Raw genomic sequence first — 11,713 nt, forward strand, 5'->3', positions numbered from 1 at the left:
TAACAGAATTAAATGTCCAGGGAGACGAGATTCCAAAACTCTAGCACCAGAGGATAAAATGGGTCCTTCTCTCTGGGGTGCAGTCTTCACGAAGCTCTCCACACAGGAACTCACTTGTCCACCTCCTCTCCTCCCCACCCCCTTCCTTGTGTACATCTTCTGTCCTCCCCAGCCCCCTCCTTATGTCCAGGGGTAGTCAGACTGGATGAGGAGACAAAGGAGCCTTGGGGATTAAGGAACCACAGGGGGTCATAAAGAGACAGAAACAGACGCACAAGGCAACAAGAAAAACACTATGAAAATCAGTGAAACAGAAATATACACAAAATGATATCCAATCAGCATATCACATCATCAATAAACACTAGTGACCCAGTGCCACTGGCAGCCATGCATGCCCAAGCCATCACACTGCCTCCGCCGTGTCTTACAGATGATGTGGTATGCTTTGGAACATGAGCTGTACCACGCCTTCGCCATACTTTTCTCTTTCCATCATTCTGGTAGAGGTTGATCTTGGTTTCATCTGTCCAAAGAATGTTCTTCCAGAACTGTGCTGGCTTTTTTAGATGTTTTTTAGCAAAGTCCAGTCTAGCCTTTTGATTCTTGATGCTTATGAGTGGCTTGCACCGTGCAGTGACCCCTCTGCATTTACTTTCCTGCAGGCTTCTCTTTATGGTAGATTTGGATATTGATACGCCTCCTGCAGAGTGTTGGTCACTTGGTTGGCTGTTGTGAAGGGGTTTCTCTTCACCATGGAGACTATTCTGCGATCATCCACCACTGTTGTCTTCTGTGGGCGCCCAGGTCTTTTTGCATTGATGAGTTCACCAGTGCTTTCTTTCTTTCTTAGGATGGGCCAAACTGTAGATTTTGCCACTCCTAATGTTGTAGTAATTTCTCGGATGGGTTTTTCCTGTTTTTGCAGCTTAAGGATGGCTTGTTTCACCTGCATGGAGAGCTCCTTTGACCGCATGTTTCCTTCACAGCAAAACCTTCCAAATGCAAGCACCACACCTCCAATCAACTCCAGGCCTTTTATCTGCTTAATTGAGAATGACATAACGAAGGGATTGCCCTCACCTGTCCATGAAATAGTCTTGGAGTCAATTGTCCAATTACTTTGGTCCCTTTAAAAACAGGGTGGCACATGTTAAGGAGCTGAAACTCCTAAACCCTTCATCCAATGTTAATGTGGATACCCTCAAATGAAAGCTGAAAGTCTGAACTTCAACTGCATCTGAATGGTTTTGTTTAAAATTCATTGTGGTAATGTCTAGAACCAAAATTAGAAAAATGTTGTGTCAGGTCCAAATATATTTGGACATACTGTAGAATACATATACACTGTGAGTGTGTGTGTGTATATATATATACACACGTCATTGAGACACATCTAATATATAATTACCAGTAAACTCTGTCACAGCTTCCGGCGCTTGTGTCGCTTCCACAATGCACCACAACCGGAAGCTGTGACAGAGCCGACCGCCATATTGGAACACCCAAGCAGGGACTATCTACCGCGCTCATAGGGGCCCGATCGCAGAGCTGCAGCCGTTCATTGGCTGTGCAGCTCCGTGGCTGCCAGGCTGCAATTGGCCTGAGGCGATGGCTGCTCTGTGTGCACAGGACCTGTGATGAGGTCACAGGAGGGGAGGAGTCAGGGGTCACATGATCAGAGGCCTCAGTGTGTGCAGGACTCTGCTGTGCTGGTTGTCATGGTGCTGGATGAGGGGAAGTTTATGTGTGGGGTCAGGAGGGTATACAGGGTGGATGTAGCAGAGCTGTGTGTGTACGAGGTGTACGGAGCGGAGCCGTGTGTGTACGAGGTGTACGGAGCGGAGCCGCGTGTGTACGAGGTGTACGGAGCGGAGCCGCGTGTGTACGAGGTGTACGGAGCGGAGCCGCGTGTGTACGAGGTGTACGGAGCGGAGCCGCGTGTGTGCGAGGTGTACGGAGCGGAGCCGCGTGTGTGCGAGGTGTACGGAGCGGAGCCGCGTGTGTGCGAGGTGTACGGAGCGGAGCCGCGTGTGTACGAGGTGTACGGAGTGGAGCCGCGTGTGTACGAGGTGTACGGAGCGGAGCCGCGTGTGTACGAGGTGTACGGAGCGGAGCCGCGTGTGTACGAGGTGTACGGAGCGGAGCCACGTGTGTGCGAGGTGTACGGAGCGGAGCCGCGTGTGTGCGAGGTGTACGGAGCGGAGCCGCGTGTGTACGAGGTGTACGGAGCGGAGCCGCGTGTGTACGAGGTGTACGGAGCGGAGCCGCGTGTGTACGAGGTGTACGGAGCGGAGCCGTGTGTGTACGAGGTGTACGGAGCGGAGCCGTGTGTGTACGAGGTGTGTACGAGGTGTACGGAGCGGAGCCGCGTGTGTACGAGGTGTACGGAGCGGAGCCGTGTGTGTACGAGGTGTACGGAGCGGAGCCGCGTGTGTACGAGGTGTACGGAGCGGAGCCGCGTGTGTACGAGGTGTACGGAGCGGAGCCGTGTGTGTACGAGGTGTACGGAGCGGAGCCGCGTGTGTTCGAGGTGTGTACGAGGTGTACGGAGCGGAGCCGTGTGTGTACGAGGTGTACGGAGCGGAGCCGCGTGTGTTCGAGGTGTACGGAGCGGAGCCGCGTGTGTACGAGGTGTACGGAGCGGAGCCGCGTGTGTTCGAGGTGTGTACGAGGTGTACGGAGCGGAGCCGTGTGTGTACGAGGTGTACGGAGCGGAGCCGTGTGTGTACAAGGTGTACGGAGCGGAGCCATGTGTGTTCGAGGTGTTTGGAGCGGAGCCGTGTGTGTACGGAGCGGAGCCGCGTGTGTATGAGGTGTATGGAGCGGAGCCGTGTGTGGACGAGGTGTACGGAGCGGAGCCGTGTGTGTATGAGGTGTATGGAGTGGAGCCGTGTGTGTTCGAGGTGTAAGGAGCGGAGCCGTGTGTGTACGGAGTGGAGCCGTGTGTGTATGAGGTGTATGGAGCGGAGCCGTGTGTGTACGGAGCGGAGCCGTGTGTGTATGAGGTGTACGGAGCGGAGCCGTGTGTGTACGGAGCAGAGCCGTGTGTGTACGGAGCGGAGCCGTGTGTGTACGAGGTGTACGGAGCGGAGCCGTGTGTGTATGAGGTGTACGGATCGGAGCCGTGTGTGTATGAGGTGTACGGAGCGGAGCCGCGTGTGTTCGAGGTGTACGATGAATGGGATGAAGCTGAATGGGAGGAGACACAGATTAGATATTAGAAAAAACTTTTTGACAGTTAGAGTGATCAATGAGTGGAACAGGCTGCCACGAGAAGTGGTGAGTTCTCCTTCAATGGAAGTCTTCAAACAGAGGCTGGACAGACATCTAACTGGGATGATTTAGCGAATCCTGCTTTGAGCAGGGGGTTGGACCAGATGGCCCAGGAGGTCCCTTCCAACTCTACGATTCTATGATTCTATGATTCTACGCAGCGGAGCCGCTTGTGTACAAGGTGTACGGAGCAGAGCCGTGTGTGAACGAGGTGTACGAAGCGGAGCCGTGTGTGTACGAGGTGTACGGAGCTCAGCCGTGTGTGTATGAGGTGTACGGAGCGGAGCCGTGTGTGTACAAGGTGTACGGAGCAGAGCCGTGTGTGTACGAGGTGTACGGAGCGGAGCCATGTGTGTTCGAGGTGTACGGAGCGGAGCCGCGTGTGTACGAGGTGCACGGAGCGGAGCCCCAGGTGTACGGAGTGGAGTCACGTATGTACGAGGTGTACGGAGCAGAGCCGTGTGTGTACGAGGTGTACGGAGCGGAGCTGCGTGTGTACGAGGTGTATGGAGCAGAGCCGCGTGTGTACGAGGTGTACGGAGCGGAGCCGTGTGTGTTCGAGGTGTACGGAGCAGAGCCATGTGTGTACAAGGTGTACGGAGTGGAGCCGCGTGTATACGAGGTGTACGGAGCAGAGCCGTGTGTGTACGAGGTGTACGGAGCGGAGCCGTGTGTGTACGAGGTGTACGGAGCGGAGCCGTGTGTGTATGAGGTGTACGGAGCAGAGCCATGTGTGTTCGAGGTGTACGGAGCGGAGCCCCAGGTGTACGGAGTGGAGTCACGTATGTACAAGGTGTACGGAGCAGAGCCGTGTGTGTATGAGGTGTACGGAGCAGAGCTGCGTGTGTACGAGGTGTATGGAGCAGAGCCGCGTGTGTACGAGGTGTACGGAGCGGAGTCGTGTGTACGAGGTGTACGGAGCGGAGTCGTGTGTACGAGGTGTACGGAGTGGAGCCGCGTGTGTACGAGGTGTACATACACACACGGCTCTGCTCCGAGGTGTACAGAGCGGAGTCGCATGTGTACAAGGTGTATGGAGCGGAACCACGTGTGTGCGAGGTGTACGGAGCGGAGCCGCGTATGTACAAGGTGTACGGAGCGGAACCGCATGTGTACGAGGTGTACGGAGCAGAGCCGTGTGTACGAGGTGTACGGAGTGGGGCCGTGTGTGTACGAGGTGTACGGAGCGGAACCGCGTGTGTACTAGGTGTACGAAGCGGAGCCCCAGGTGTACGGAGTGGAGTCACGTGTGTACGAGGTGTACGGAGCGGGGCCGTGTGTGTACGAGGTGTACAGAGCGCAGGCGTGTGTGTACAAGGTGAGCAGAGCCATGTGTATGAAGCGGAGCCGCGCTGGTACGAGGTGGATGGAGCGGAACCGCTCGTGTACGAGGTATACGTAGCGGAGCCGCACGTGTACGAGGTGTGCGGAGCGCAGCCGCGCGTGTACGAGGTGTACGGAGCGGAGCCCCAGGTGTACGGAGTGGAGTCACGTGTACGAGGTGTACGTAGCGGAGCCGCACGTATACGAGGTGTGCGGAGCGCAGCCGCACGTGTACGAGGTGTGCGGAGCGCAGCTGCGTGTGTACGAGGTGAGCGGAGCCATGTGTGTATGAAGCGGAGCCGCGTGTGTACGCGGTGTACAGAGAGAAGCCGCGCGGGTACGAGGTGGATGGAGCGGAGCCACGCGCGTACGAGGTGGACGGAGCGGAGATGTGCGTGCATTTTGGCATGGGGGGCCCCCATCTGAAAGTTCGCACGGGAACCCATGACTTTGCAGTTACGCCACTGCACCCAAGTTATGGGTATTCCGATATGGCGGCCGAGATTCATATCCCCCACCGGCTGAGCAAATGAGAGTTTTCACGCGGGATTTGAATCCCCTGCCAAGCCGCGGCGCAGGATTCAAATCCCCCGCCAAAAGCGTGAAGCTCCGCTCATTGGCTGAGCCGCCCGCCGGCAGGGCGGGGGATTACTTACTTACATACCTGACCGGGACGAGTGTTCCCGCGACGCTTCTCTTCTCACCGGAGACGGGGGGCAGGAGTGTGGTGTGGGAATCGCGCATGCGCATAGCGCTATCCGACCCCATTTTACTGAAAACACATTTGCAGCGTGCCTTCAGCAATATGGCTCCGGACAGTGCGGTATGGGCATACGCAGAATGGGACAGAGCTGGAGCACAGGGAAGAAAGGTGAGCATAAAAGTTTTTTGGTTTTTTTTGTATGTGCGCAGTTTAATAGGGGTGAGAGGACCCTACATATCAGGATAGGGGGGAGATAGGTAGCATGCATACCAAGATAGGGGATTAGGGGACCATGCATATCAGGATTGGGGGTGAGAGGACCATGCATATCAGGACTGGGGGGTGAGAGAACCATGCATATCAGGATTGCGGGGTGAGGGGACCATGCATATCAGGATTGGGGGGTGAGGGAACCATGCATACCAGGATTGGGAGGTGAGAGGACCATGCATACCAGGATAGGGGGTGAGAGGACCATGCATATCCGGATTGGGGGTGAGAGGACCATGCATACCAGGATTGGGAGGTGAGAGGACCATGCATACCAGGATAGGGGGTGAGAGGACCATGCATATCCGGATTGGGGGTGAGAGGACCATGCATACCAGGATTGGGGGGTGAGGGGACCATGCATACCAGGATAGGGGGTGAGGGGATTATGCATACCAGGATTGGGAGCTGAGAGGACCATGCATACCAGGATTGGGGGGTGAGGGGACCATGCATACCAGGATAGGGGGGTGAGAGAACCATGCATACCAGGATTGGGAGGTGAGAGGACCATGCATACCAGGATAGGGGGTGAGAGGACCATGCATACCAGGATTGGGGGTGAGAGGACCATGCATACCAGGATTGGGGGTGAGAGGACCATGCATACAAGGAAAGGGGGGGTGAGGGGACCATGCATACCAGGATTGGGGGGTGAGAGAACCATGTATACCAGGATTGGGAGCTGAGAGGACCATGCATACCAGGATTGGGGGGGTGAGGGGACCATGCATACCAGGATTGGGAGGTGAGAGGACCATGCATACCAGGATAGGGGGTGAGAGGACCATGCATATCCGGATTGGGGGTGAGAGGACCATGCATACCAGGATTGGGGGGTGAGGGGACCATGCATACCAGGATAGGGGGTGAGGGGATTATGCATACCAGGATTGGGAGCTGAGAGGACCATGCATACCAGGATTGGGGGGTGAGGGGACCATGCATACCAGGATAGGGGGGTGAGAGAACCATGCATACCAGGATTGGGAGGTGAGGACCATGCATACCAGGATAGGGGGTGAGAGGACCATGCATACCAGGATTGGGGGTGAGAGGACCATGCATACCAGGATTGGGGGTGAGAGGACCATGCATACAAGGAAAGGGGGGGTGAGGGGACCATGCATACCAGGATTGGGGGGTGAGAGAACCATGCATACCAGGATTGGGAGCTGAGAGGACCATGCATACCAGGATTGGGGGGTGAGGGGACCATGCATACCAGGATAGGGGGGTGAGAGAACCATGCATACCAGGATTGGGAGGTGAGAGGACCATGCATACCAGGATAGGGGGTGAGAGGACCATGCATACCAGGATTGGGGGTGAGAGGACCATGCATATCAGGATTGGGGGTGAGAGGACCATGCATATCAGGATTGGGGGTGAGAGGACCATGCATACCAGGATTGGGGGGTGAGAGAACCATGAATACCAGGATAGGGAGGTGAGAGAACCATGCATACCTGGATTGGGAGCTGAGAGGACCATGCATACCAGGATTGGGGGGTGAGAGAACCATGCATACCTGGATTGGGAGCTGAGAGGACCATGCATACCAGGATTGGGGGGTGAGAGAACCATGCATACCAGGATTGGGGGGGTGAGGGGACCATGCATACCAGGATTGGGGGGTGAGAGAACCATGCATACCATGATAGTGGGGTGAGAGAACCATGCATACCAGGATTGGGGGGTGAGAGAACCATGCATATCAGGATTGGTGGGTGAGAGAACCATGCATACCAGGATTGGGGATGAGGGGACCATGCATACCAGGATTGGGGGTGTGAGGACCATGCATACCAGGATTGGGGGTGAGAGGGCCATGCATACCAGGATAGGGGGGCGAGAGAACCATGCATATCAGGATTGGTGGGTGAGGGGACCATGCATACCAGGATTGGGGGTGTGAGGACCGTGCATACCAGGATTGGGGGGTGAGAGGACCGTGCCTACCAGGATAGGGGGGCGAGAGAACCATGCATATCAGGATTGGTGGGTGAGGGGACCATGCATACCAGGATTGGGGGTGAGAGGACCATGCATACCAGGATTGGGGATGAGGGGACCATGCATACCAGGATTGGGGGTGTGAGGACCATGCATACCAGGATAGGGGGGTGAGAGGACCATGCATACCAGGATTGGGGGGTGAGGGGACCATGCATATCAGGATTGGGGGGTGAGGGGACCATGCATACCAGGATAGGGGGGCGAGAGGACCATACATATCAGGATAGGGGGGCGAGAGGACCATGCATATCAGGATTGGGGGTGAGGGAACCATGCATATCAGGATTGGGGGGTGAGAGGGCCATGCATGCATTCAAATCCCGTGCGGCACCGCTCATTGGCTGAGCCGCCCGCCGGCGGATGTTCATTTCACCGCACTCCCGATGCAAAAATAAATCAATTGTCGGCTTCTGTAAAATACAGTAAATACAAAAACTGACATGAAATGACACATGGTTACATACAGTAAACCATTTAATTGAGTTTTTATATGTCTTTGACTAATAATTAGATGAGGGTTTGTGTATAAAATTTGGGACATTTAAATACAAATAACTCAAGGAAAAGTGCAATATAAAATCACATGGAAGAGTTAGCGGACAAATCGGATAATTAAAATCAAACAAAGGAAGAAAACCGAAGGAATGTCCAACAATATAAAATTTATTAAATTGATAAAATGGTATAGTACAATATCAAGAAAAGGGGAAGGCCAATGCCATGGATAATGAGATATACAAAACCGTCGGCACAACTCTGGCATGGTGGTGCACAAGTAGGATCAAACTCCATATACTTGTGTAAACTAACTTGGCACACACACGTGGATATTGCAGGTGAAAAGGTATTTTAATGAAAAGTAGTACATACAGTAAACGTTTCGGTCACCGCGTCCTTCGTCAATGTACTATAGAGTGTACTGAGTGCACTCGTTTCTAGGGCAACCTATCCATTAAGAATAATGCCAGAGCATAGAGGGTTACCCGAAGGTACACCGAAACGCGCGTCGGGGCTGGCACATCCCGGGAACTTCAGCAGGTATAGCACTGAGCTTGCACATTTAACACTATTGTTTTGCCTCTAGAGTTATTTCACCACACTGCACTTTACTTACCTCCGTTGTCATGTGTATTAACTGTTTGCTGCTCTGCCTTATATGCATTTGCACTTTATTTTTTAAAATACGAATAAGTTCTACTTGGTTGTTTGCACATTATTGTCATATTAGCACCAGCACTTTATCTACTTACTGAATTTACCTCTTGCATTGTATTTTACGAATTGATTTTATTAATACAGCATAAGAACTTATTATTGTCCCCGGTTGTGCCTTATCCATGGCATTGGCCTTCCCCTTTTCTTGATATTGTACTATACCATTTTATCAATTTAATAAATGTTATATTATTGGACATTCCTTCGGTTTTCTTCCTCTGTTTGATAAAATTTGGGACATGTAGGTATTAAATTAAGGGGTTAATTCATTGAAAAAAATTGTGTGTGCTCCCGCAGAAATTTCTCCGCCAGAGAGATGCACCTTTTCTGGCACTTAGCCCTGGCTGTGTTTCCGGTCATTGTCATGGTGGAAGACTCAGCCACGACCCATCTTCAATGTTCAATGCTATTACTGAGGTAAGGAGGTTGTTGTCCAAAATCTTGTGATACATGACCCCTTCCATTCTCCCCTCAATACAGTGCAGTCATCCTGTCTCCTTTGCAGAAAAGCACCCCCAAAGTATGAGGTTTCCCCCACCATGCTTTACGCTTGGGACTGTGTTCCTGGCATTGTACTCATCCTTTTTTTTTTTCCTCCAAACACAGAGAATGAAGTTGATACCATAAAGTTATTTTTTGGTTTCATCTGTCCACATCACCTTCTCCCATGCCTCCTGTGGATCGTCCAGATCGTCATTGGTAAAATTCAGACAGGCCTGGACATGTGCTGGTGTGAGCAGGAAGACCTTGCGTGCCCTGCAGGATTGTAATCCATGACAGTGTAGTGTGTTACTAATGGTAATATTTGACTGTGATCCCGGCTCTCTTCAGGTCAATGACCAGGTCCTCCCGTGTAGTTCTGGGATGATTCCTGACCATTCTCAGAATCATCCTTACCCCACGAGGCGAGATCCTGCATGGAGCCCCAGACAGCGGAAGATTGATAGTCATTGTGTGTTTCTTTCATCTTCTAATACTTGTGCCAGCAGTTGATATCTTCTCACCAAGCTGCTTGTCTATTGTCCTGTAGCCCATCCCAGCCTTGTGCAGGGCTACAATTTTGTGCTTGGTGTCCTTAGACAGCTATTTGGTCTTGGCCATGGTGGAGAGGTTGGAGTGTGTGGGAAGGTGTCTTTTATACAGGTAATGAGGTCAAACAGGTGCAATTAATACAGGTAATGAGCGCAGAGTAGGAGGCTTCTTACAGAAAAACCAATAGGTCTGTGAGAGGCAGAATTGTTGCTGGTCGGTCGGTGATCAAAAACTTATTTAATGCAATAAAATGTAAATTAATTATGTAACAATCCTACAATGTGATTTTCTAGATTTCATTTTTTTTACTTTTGTAGGTGGGAAAGTGTGCAAAATCAGCAGAGTATCAAATATTTATTTTCCCCACTGTACACCTGCTTCTGTGGCCTGAGAACAGGGGCTGAATGGAATCAGTGATCACCGATCGTCACCATCACTAGAAGCCACTTATGTGCTGCCATCTAGTGGTCAGTATGAAAACTGCAATATTAATTAAAATGACCACCAGAATCTATTTGTCATGCTTTATAATCCCGGGTGGTTTTGGTCTTGGGGTTCTCACATTTTACCCTTTCCATCCCAGCAGGAAGCTGAGATTTTTGCACCTATAAACTTTGAGGCTATGGTTTTCTTCAGGATATGTTGCAAACAAAGCCACGCCATTGCTGGAGCTCGGTTATAAATGATGGTGCTTGTGCTCCATCCCGTCAAGGATGATTTTAAAATAATAAACAGACATACTCACCCTTCATTCCCTCCCAGATATATCGTGCAAGCCGCCCAAGAGGTCTGCAACAACTAGCATTCACAGAACCGCTACAGCCGGTGATTGGCTGCAGTGGTCTTGTGATTTCTGACAGCAGCAATTCTGGAATCAGTGTAGACCTCAGGCACTGGATCTTGCGGGGACAGGAGGTGAATAGGCCTCCATTTACATCACACAACCTGTGCAAATTCCAGAAAGAGAATATTCTCCATCCTCTGATGTTGCAGTGGAAGTAACACTGTGTATCGGACGCCCGAGTGGGAACCGGTGGGTGCGGGCACCTCCGTGATTTGGTGGACCCAGTCCAAACCTTCCAGGTAACCTGTTAGAAAAGTCTAAACCCCCCCAAACCATTTATGTGACCGTGGAAATGACTTTATGTCCCCAAAGCAATTGAAGTTGTGAATATGTGTGTGTGAACGCAGCGGGGCGACATGATGCACTTCCTGCTGTATTCCCTGCACGCTCCCTGCAGATGACAGGTCGTTGGTTCCAATACACGGCAGGGAATATTGCGTGGGGTTGAGGAGGCACGTGGCGACTTCTCAGTGCTGGAGCATCGGCTTTGGGGGCAGAAGGGATCAACTAGTTTATCATGAAAGTTGCTACACAGTCAGATACATAGTTTGGGTGCACAGGAGATTCTGACACTTTCCCCTTCATTCTTCTAGTCCCTGAGAAGCAGCAAACGTTCGTTAGTGAAGAGCTTTGTGCGGCTGATGAGAAGGTATAGCTACATTGTTAGGCCGGGGTCACACTTGTGAGTACATTGTGAGAAACTTTCACAAGTCTCACGTCTCCAGACCCGGCACTGCTGACGGCGCTCATCTGCATAGAAATACACACAGCTGCAGCTCCGGTCCCAAGGGCCGGGTATTGATGCACGAGTTTCTCGCAAGTGTGACCCCGGCCTTACAGTCTGTCTCTTATGTCATCAACGCATCCTTTACAAACGGAACAAAAAAGGATGCAGAGTGGAAGCACAGTGTGCACGTGGTTTTACTTGTATCCATTTTATTATTAATGAGGTTTTCCACTACTTTATCATCAATGATGTATGCTTAGGGCAGATCAATGTCTGATCGGTTGGGTCCGACGCCCCCGTCGAT

The sequence above is a fragment of the Dendrobates tinctorius genome, unplaced genomic scaffold (assembly GCF_039654945.1).
Source record: "Dendrobates tinctorius isolate UK_male_01 unplaced genomic scaffold, ASM3965494v1 ptg000236l, whole genome shotgun sequence".
In the NCBI taxonomy this organism is placed as follows: Eukaryota; Metazoa; Chordata; class Amphibia; order Anura; family Dendrobatidae; genus Dendrobates; species Dendrobates tinctorius.